The 10,635-nt window shown below is 38.1% G+C and overlaps 1 pseudogene; it reads right to left on the minus strand.

Moving 5' to 3' along the window:
- Positions 1 to 4,185: 4,185 nt before the first annotated feature.
- On the minus strand, positions 4,186 to 5,355 carry LOC142107703 (transcription factor HES-5-like; annotated as a pseudogene).
- Positions 5,356 to 10,635: the final 5,280 nt, after the last annotated feature.

Genomic DNA, 10,635 nt, shown 5'->3' on the forward strand with positions numbered 1-10,635 from the left:
GTGTCAAACTCTACCATGTAATTTAACATCTTATCTCCCTTAATCATTCAGACTAAAGCTGTAACCACAAATGCACTTTATGTACTTCTACCTGTTATCAAAACTTTGCAAATTTAGGATATACAATCAAATATAGATGGAGAAATTGATCAGTCGTACGATTGGATTAATTTGATTTTTTTGCAGTCCAAAGGATCAGGTTGAAGCTAATTGAAGAACATACATTGAATTTATGTCTAAGGGGTATATTTACTAAACTGTGGGTTTGAAAAAGTGGAGATGTTGCCTATAGCAACCGATCATATTCTAGCTGTCATTTTGTAGAATGTACCAAATAAATGATAACTAGAATCTGATTGGTTGCTATAGGCAACATCTCCTTTTCAAACCCGCAGTTTAGTAAATATACCCCTAAGAATCCTATATTGTGCATGTACTGAAAATGTTTTTGTTTTTTTTTGTGCGATCAGAATAAAATAGTCGTTTGTGTGCAGCAATCATTTGTATTTTGAATTACAATCTGATTAGAAACAGCAGAATTTAAAATGATCAAAACAGTAAGTGGAGTAGCGTAATAGCTTATTGATGTGAATGCACAGAAATACAATCATGCCTTTTAAAAATAGTTTGCAAGCTCTTCTATATAATTAAAGGTGTTTACATAGAAGCACAGATGACAAGTGAGGATATAACAACATGCACTGTGTGTTAGTATTGCTGCACACAGTATAATGATCAATATAATCCCTCTCCTCAGGCAGTAGTGAATCTGCAGCTAGACAGGGCCCATCCCTGGTCCTCAGGGGTTCTCACACACAGCAGGGATTAGAAATCTGTACAGACAATGGGCGTGTGTCAGGTTTGGACAGAGGCCTCACAAACATCTGGGGGTGATAATATAATGGTGGGATTCACTGACCAACAGGAAGATAAGTGTGGGAAAAAGTCTGTTAGAGAACTGTCTGATTTGTGTTATCTCTGCTGACATCTGCTGCCTACAGACCTGACTGATAGAACTCACTGCTGCAGTCATATAACCTCTACAGGGTAGGAAAACTGTGAAATAAATAGGAGCTAACTATCGGATAGTTACTATCCATGTTCTCAAAAGTGTTACATAATCAGTATTAGTAGACTTATACAGTACGTACTTTTGTTTTGTTTATTTTTTATTTCCAAGATTAAACAATGTAATATTACATAATGTGGCATAGACATATTTTAGCAGTACAATTATAGCAAAAATAAATAAATGTGTCCACAGAGCTGGGTCACTGGCACTATGAAGAGCTAAGATCTATTGCAAAACACAGCTATATATACTGGATAGTTATATATGACAGATAGATAGATAGATAGATATGAGATAGATAGATATGACATAGATATGACAGATATGATAGATAGATAGATAGATATGAGATAGATAGATAGATAGATATGACAGATATGATAGATAGATAGATATGACATAGATAGATATGATATGAGATAGATATGACATAGATAGATAGATAGATATAAGAGATATGAGAAATAGATGTAGATGAGAGATAGATATCTATCTACATCTATCTATGTCATATCTATCTCATATCATATCTATCTATGTCATATCTATCTATCTATCATATCTGTCATATCTATCTATCTATCTATCTCATATCTATCTATCTCATATCTATCTATCTATCTATCTATCTATCTATCTATCTATCTATCTATCATATATGTCATATCTATCTATCTATCTATCTATCTATCTATCTATCTCATATCTATCTATCTATCTATCTCATATCTATCTATCTATCTATCTCATATCTATCTATCTATCTATCTCATAACTACATCTATCTCTCATATCTATCTATCTATCTATCTATCTATCTCATATCTATCTATCTATCTATCTATCTATCTATCTATCTATCTATCTATCTATCTATCTATCTCATATTTATCTATCTATCTATCTATCTCATATCTATCTATCTATCTATCTATCTATCTATCTATCTATCTCATATTTATCTATCTATCTATCTATCTCATATCTATCTATCTATCTATCTCATATTTATCTATCTATCTATCTATCTATCTATCTATCTATCTATCTATCTATCTCATATCTATCTATCTATCTATCTATCTATCTATCTATCTATCTATCTCATATTTATCTATCTATCTATCTCATATCTATCTATCTATCTCATATCTATCTATCTATCTATCTCATATTTATCTATCTATCTCATATCTATCTATCTATCTATCTATCTATCTATCTATCTCATATCTATCTATCTATCTCATATCTATCAATCTATCTATTTATCTCATAACTACATCTATCTATCTCATATCTATCTATCTATCTCATATCTATCTATCTATCTATTTATCTCATATCTACATCCTATCTATCTCTATCTATCTCATATCTACATCCTATCTATTTCTATCTATCTATCTATCTATCTATCTATCTATATTTATCTATCTATCTCATATCTACATCTATCTATCTATCTATATCTATCTCATATCTACATCTATCGCATATCTGTCTATCTATCGCATCTATATCCAGGGGCGCACGCAGGGGGGGTTTCTGATTCTCCAGAAACCCCTCCCCTCCGTGAACGAACGGCACTGTACAGCAGCGTCCGCGGCAGTGCTCTATTGTACTACAATACTACACTGCCGCGGACGCTTCATTGACAGCGCCGTGGCTGCTGTCCAATTCAGAATCGCCGGAATAGAGCTGCTGTGCATGCGCTGCAGCTCAAGCTCTCTCCAATTTTTTTTTTTTTTGGGGGGGGGGGGGGGATCTATCGCATCTCATAATTATTACTTCAGGGTTTGTATCATGTAAACTTCACCATTTGACAGCAAATATCTATCACCTATTGTGCACCAATTTATCCCAAGCACCTTGTAAAGTGTTTGCTTTTTCTGTATGTACCCCTGAATGTCTATAATCATTTGCCAAGTGGCCTTTTATGTTATTAAAGTTTGAATAATAACCCTTCTATTTTATTTAGACTATGTTACATCCATTACTCATAGATTAAGCTGTTATTAGTTTAACTAGTTCATGTTTTCCATCATAGAGCCTGGGGAGTACACATACAACAGGTTCAGGAACTCTTGTCAGTCTATGCAGCAGATAAATACTTTAATTAACCCTTTCTATACCCTATATACTACATATACTACATATATATTTACTACATGTACATGTTTGTTGTGTCTATGTAGAATGACATTTATAGTGCTTTATTTTATTAAAAATGACGAATGACAGAACCTTTTTTTTGTATAATATTCATTTATTTGGTTGTGTGATGCACACAAGATATAACATGTCTGATAATCAGCGATACAATGTTACCAGTATGACACAACAGAAGGGATCATTTCACAAACTGATCAATTTCACAGATATTCCATCATCTTTCACTGAAGGAGAAAAAAACATCTTTTAATACAAACCTTCACATAGGAAAGGTTTTCACCTATCAATTTAATGAGACTGTTAATGAGACTCACAAGTAAACAGTCGACCCAGAAAATACACATTATTAATGTTACACCCGCATCCGCATTTTAAATGCTGAAACAGAAACATCTTCACGGAAGAAAAAGTTGTTTCTAAGGCGCTTACAGGAAAACAACATCTAAAAACAGAAGTATCAACCTTACCCCAAAAACACTAAGAATAAAGGATTTAATCCTCGATCTATGAATGCAGTCCGCATGTGCTACACTATATACAAATATTGTACAATATTCTTTTATATATAACGTTTTTAAGGTGCTGCCTATACTGGGCAGTTCTATAAAAACCTATATACCTGCATATACACTTTGCAAGCTTTATAATAATATATACCTACATATACACTATGCAAGCTGTATAATAATATATACCTACATATACACTATGCAAGCTTTATATTAATATATACTTACATATACACTATGCAAGCTGTATAATCATATATATTTACACGTTCAGTATGCAAGCTATATAATCATATATATTTACATATTCACTATGCAAGCTATATGATCAGATGTCTACATATACACTATGCAACTCATAATCAGTTAACAATTCACTCCTAAAGTGGAAGTGTTGACATATTTTCCTAAGCTAAGGAAAAACAAAACTTTCTATGAGAAAGAAATGGCTTATAACAATCACACACAGTTCCCTAACAGGTATGCTGTTGACATGTCATTGACGTGAACAGTTTCATGCACAAAGGATCGTAGGAGTTCTGGCAATGCAGAAAGCAGATATTGTCCTTGTTGTGACGGTCCCAGGGCTGTGTCAGGCAGTTATTCTTCACCAAGGTCTCCATAAGGCTTTACTCTTGTTTTCATTGAGCTGAGCAGGAAGAGTCAGGGTCGTGGTCGGCAGAGGGGATAGTCTGTAGGCTGCAGCCCGTCCACTGACGTGTCTGATCAGCTTGTCCTGCTGGTTCTGGGCCGTCAGGAAGTGCACAGAGTCCTGGACGCATCTGGAGTAGCCTTCTCCATGGGCCTGGCTGGAGGCTGTCACATCTAGAACAGGAAAGACATACACGTCAGTGACATTGTCCATCACCACCTGCAACCTCCTCCCTTCTCCCAGCAAGAAGCCCGTGTGACAGCAGCTGGAACAAGACACTTACTTCTCTCAGACATGTGCTGCTGCAGGAAAGTCACCGCCATCTCCAGGATGTCGGCTTTCTCGGCTCTGGAGGGCAGCTGATGTGTCTGAGCCTCTTTCTCCAGCAACAGCCGGAGCTGCTCGATGCTGCTGTTAATCCGATCTCTCCTCATCTTCTCAATAACCGGCTTCCTCAGCTGCAGACAACAAGAACAGGGGCCGGTTAGTACTTCCCAATATCCTAAACCTCATCCATACAAGTGCTTGCAACTACTGCCAATCAAAACAGCTAAACCCACAACAGAAATGTAGAGACTAAGAAATGCATAATAATAATAAAAATAATCAAACAATAAATATAAATTATATATATATATATATATATATATATATATATATATATATATATATATATATAAATAATAATATACTAAACTATTGTAAATATTGTTTTAAAACAACTTTTGATATTAAGCAACCATACATGCTGTACAGATGTCTAACATGGATAGATAGATAGATAGATAGATAGATAGATAGATAGATAGATACTAACAATATGAAGATCACTCAGATATAATGTTACCTTTCTGAGCCCATTGGCAGCCTGGTGGTCCAGTGTCCTGATATTGCAAGGAACCATGCTTAGTTTGCAGAGTTGTGTTGTGTGAGCGAGTTGGTTGTGTGTCTGCTGGTGAGCAGCCGCCCTCCCCTCTATATAGCCCCCTCCCCTCGTTACAATGTGTGGAGAGCTGACTTACAAGAGGTTCCCACACTCAGCAGCCAATGGGAGAGCAGCAGGGACAATGGACGTGTGTCACAATAAAGTGTGATAGAGAAAGATAGCATCTGGAGTTGGCATTGTCTGGACAGACATGAAAGTGTGGGAAAGATACACAACATAAAAAAAAGGTTTTAGGGCATCTGCTGTTGAGCACAGTGACACTGATACCGTAAACACCAGTTACAACATTGTATCATTAATAATAACATTTCTGGATATTTTATTACATAATACTTGTGCTAAACATAAAATGTTTGAGATACGTCAAATTAGTTTTCTGTTTTGCACATAACTTAAATACTGACTGTATATTCATGTAGCACACAAATACTTGATAGCTTATTTATACACTGAAATTTAAAGTTGATATTTGTGTGCTACATGAAAAAACAGTCAGTATTTAACTTATGTGCAAAACAGAAAACTGATTTGCACCCCTTGCATTGTAACATGGTTTTGTCCAGGAGACTTAAATAAGAAACTTCTTAATTTAAGTTCATTAATGAATCAGGCCCCTAAAGTGTTTATAAGATTAATTTTTTTTTGCATGGGAGCTGCGAGCTGAAATTCAGCGAGTAATTACCGTATTAACGGTAATATTTTTCGAGCGCGGGATTTTCACCCGTCTCGCTAACAATTGAATACAATTGGGGTCTGATACATGAAAGTACGGATCTACTGATTTTGAGCGGATTGTATGCAAAATCACTCAGCGCATTCCCAGAAAAGGGACAGACGGCCATGAACCCAGCCCTGTCCGCTGTGTCTGGAAACGCATAGGACACTTACTGCAGCCTACGAATTTGGAGAGTGAATTGGACAGTGAAGGGATGTTTTGCCGTAGTCCATTTACAGCAAGGATGTAGCAAACTTAAGTGCAAACAACAACGTCTGAATCCAGCGCTGAGTGTCTCAAAGTTACTTGTTATCTTTTGCTCCAGCTACAGGGCTAGTACAAGATGTTGTCTTAGACATTGTGGGTCTGATTCTGGTTCATCAAGGAGCGCAAAATGCATTTTATTAAAAAAATGACCCTAAATCGGGTATACATATGTCAGTATTTTACTACAAGCGGATTTAAAGAAACGTTTCTTGTTGAATACGGGTCTAGATGCGCTCTGCATATCTGGTACTAGTCGTATTGAAGCAGACACAATACACAGCTGTATGGATACATATGTGCAGGGTGATGTCCCAGCCAAATGCACATAAAAAAGAAAGTATTCAATTATCGTCAATAATGTTGTGAAAATTCATTTTTTTTTTAAAAAAAAAAACACTTTTTTTTCATCCCCCCCCTTCCATAAAATACACTTATCAGGATGTTATTACATAAAATATATATTTACAGTGGCCCATGATTGCAAGCACATGTTATAGCAGGCACACACAGCCGTCATCACTATCACTCAGCACTTACACCAGACCTGTAGCTGGCGCGAGTGATACGGCTGAAAATAACGTATCATAGAGATGGGCGGAACTAGAAGCCGCTGCATATAGACTGACTACGTGTAGATGCCCCTTATTCCCCATTCCGCCCATGAAATCGCAGGACCAGCGAGTTACTACCACCTGAATTAATAACTGCACACCCCACATCCTCCTGTCCTTCTATCCAACACCCTCTCCTCTCATGTTTTTACTGGGGAATGTGGATGGAACAAACAGACCGGACAGCAAAAAAAATAATCAAAAGAAAAGAAAGTAAACAACATGTTTAAACATAATAACAACATTTATGTTACCCCTTAAGAGTGCTTGGGTCTAGTTTGCTTTTGTAATAAAAAACAGACCTGGCGACAAGGTCGCAAAATATGCGATGCGTGGGGAAATCATATAACGGCAGAATTAATTTCAGATTTTTGGTCAGGCGGAAGATTTTATTTGGAGAGGTAGATTTAGAACTTGCTTCCAGCTCCATGTAATTGTTATCTGAGAAATTAGGCTTATCCTGTCCTTTGATACAGACACTTTATAGACTGCCCTGAATAATAATAATAATAATAATAATAATAATGAACATTGCAAAGTGTGTCCTGGCCATCAGTCTGTAGACCCCGGTGCTCTTGTACTGTCGAACTCTTGACCCCAGTGCTGTGAGGCAGAAGTGCTAACCACTGAGCCACCGTGCTGTTTAATAGTAATAATAGTTATAATAATGAACATTGCTAAGTATGTTCTGGCGATCAGTTCTTTCCAGTCTGTAGACCCCAGTGCTCTTGTACTGTCTGATTCATGTCCCAGATACTCAGCCCCCCCTGTCCTTTGATGAGCAGACTGTGTGAGCGCACACTTTCACACCTTGTGAACTTTTTGATCACAGGCTGGGACAACAGAGAATAATAGCTCTAATAGGACTGCTGACACTTGTACCATGAGTCTGGAAGTGTGCCCCACACTCAGCTGTGACTTCTCACACCTGCCTGGGAGAAGAGGAAGTCTGGTGCTTACATCTAACCTCTTATTACAGTGCACCAGGAACTACAGCACACTTATATACAGGAGGCAGAGAGGGAACAATACAACTGTGGTTTACTGTGTGTAGGAGCAGAGGGACAAGGAGGCTTCCTCTTATGGTATATATGGTATTTCTCGCACGCTTGTGTCAGACACACTTTCACACTCAGCCCCATTAGAACAGCCATTTTATTATATATATATATATATATATATATATATATATATATATATATATATATATACACCTACACAGAACATATGTTTATAGTGAGGAACTGTACAGAAGTATTTTTTTGTTACCTTTTATATATATTTCCTTTGGATTTCTTGCTACTTGCTGCATAGCAGCCAACTAATTTTCCCCAGTATGAATTGAGCAGAGGAGGGGGTGTAGGATATAAGGGCATGTAGTGGGGCACAATTTCCAGTTTAGGGCATGGAAGAGTAAACTCTAAAAACTGACTATAAAGAAGGCAGAGGCTTCATCACGATACAGGGCTCTTATTACATATAACGCAGCTGTGCTGAAAACCAATCAGAGGATTTTGCGCACCCGTTTGTGATACCTCGTATAATGTGCTGAACCACATCTAATGCCAGGTCTGATATGCAGAATATAACCTGGTGTCAAGTCTAATATGCAGACAAATATCTGGTGCCTTGTCTAATATAGAGACCCATAACTGATGCCAACGCTAATAGGCAGACACATATCTGCCATTAGTAGGCAAACTGTGGATTTGGCGTCAGGATTCTGGATTCTGGAGTCAGGATTTCCTTGCAAACCGTTATTCCTCTGCTGAGTCACTCTGTCAGTCTCTACATTGGTTGCCTGTATTTCAACGTATCCAATATAAAATTCTTCTACTAACATACAAGGCCGTCAACAAAATTGCACAGACATACATCTCCTCACTTGTCTCAAAATATCTCCCAACTCGACACCTGCGTTCTGCACAAGATCTGCGTCTCTCTTCCACTCTCATCACATCCTCCCATTCTCGGTTACAGGACTTTTTTCGGCCTGCACCCACTTTATGGAATTCCTTCCTTCGCACAGTAAGACTTTGCTCTAGTCTTCAAACCTTCAAGCGTTCACTGAAAACCCACCTCCTCAGGCAAGCTTATGATATTCCTCAACCACCCTCTTAATCTCCCTACATTACCCTATTACCACCCTCTACACAGCTAACACAAGACAACAACCCTCTGACCAACATTGCAACACACACAGCACACTCAGTACTTTTACCTTTGCATTCTAGCTGGTCCAGTGTGCAATATGATGTAGCACATGCCCTTGTGTATCAAACTCCCATTGTCCCATAGATTGTAAGCTTGCGAGCAGTGTTCTCTTACCTCTATGTCTGTATGTATTACCCAGTATTGTTTTATTACTGTTTGTTCCCAATTGTAAAGCGCTACTGAATCTGCTGGTGCTATATAAATAAATGTTGATGATGATGATGAGGATTCATTTTCATAGCCTTGTCTGGTGTCAAGGCTAATATGCAGAACATAACTTGGTGCCAAGGCTAATATACAGAGCCATATTACGTACCAAGTCTATTATACAGATCCTTATCTAGTGCCCAGTCTAATATGTAGATGCATACCTGATGCCAATTTTGGTATAAAGACCAATATGAAATCTTATAGACCCATTTCTGATGCCAACACTAATGTTCAGGCTATATCAGGGGACAAGTCTAATATTCAGACACAGGCTAGGCTATGCTTGGCACTAGATATCAGCCTGCATACTACTGATAGATGGCATCCTGTGCACTGAGATTTCTGTATTCAACTTTATACTTGCTCTGACGTCTGTTCCCATTACACTTCAATTGTATAATTTTGGCTCTTCGTAAATACTGATTAATAATAAAACATTACAATGCTACAATATATGTTCTGGCCATAGACCCCAGTGCTCTTGTACTGTCTGATTCATGTCCCAGATACTCAGCCCCCCCTGTCCTTTGATGAGCAGACTGTGTGAGCGCACACTTTCACACCTTGTCACCTTTTGATCACAGGCTGGGACAACAGAGAGTAATAGCTCTAATAGGAGTGCTGGCACTTGTACCATCAGTCTGGAAGTGTGCCCCACACTCAGCTGTGACTTCTCACACCTGCCTGGGAGAAGAGGAAGTCTAGTGCTTACATCTAACCTCTTATTACAGTGCACCAGGAACTACAGCACACTTATATACAGGAGGCAGAGAGGGAACAATACAATTGTGGTTTACTGTGTGTAGGAGCAGAGTCACAAGGAGGCTTCCTCTTATGGTATATATGGTATTTCTCACACGCGTGTGTCAGACACACTTTCACACTCGCCCGATAATGGTCTTGTGAGCTGCCATTGGGAATTCATCATTCAGCTGGGCTACAGTTCCATGTAGTTAGGACAAGCTCACCAATCCCTTAGTCAGACGTAACGTCACTTGTACAATACATTTTTTATCTGTGCAAAAGCACCTAACTGTCCGCAGGTCACAGCATGCCCCCACCTGTCCTTATTCTGGATTTGGGACTGTTCCTGTAGTTGTGCTCTGCACAAAAATTTGCACATTCAGCTGTTAATGGGAATGTCGAGAAGAGTAAAAACATTGCTTCAGCCCGGACTGCTAACACTCTGTCAACCCTGGTATTCATCATCATCATCATCATTTATTTATATAGCACCACCATATTCCGTAGCGCTTATTCATGT

This window comes from Mixophyes fleayi, chromosome 11 (assembly GCF_038048845.1).
Source record: "Mixophyes fleayi isolate aMixFle1 chromosome 11, aMixFle1.hap1, whole genome shotgun sequence".
NCBI classification, from domain to species: domain Eukaryota; kingdom Metazoa; phylum Chordata; class Amphibia; order Anura; family Limnodynastidae; genus Mixophyes; species Mixophyes fleayi.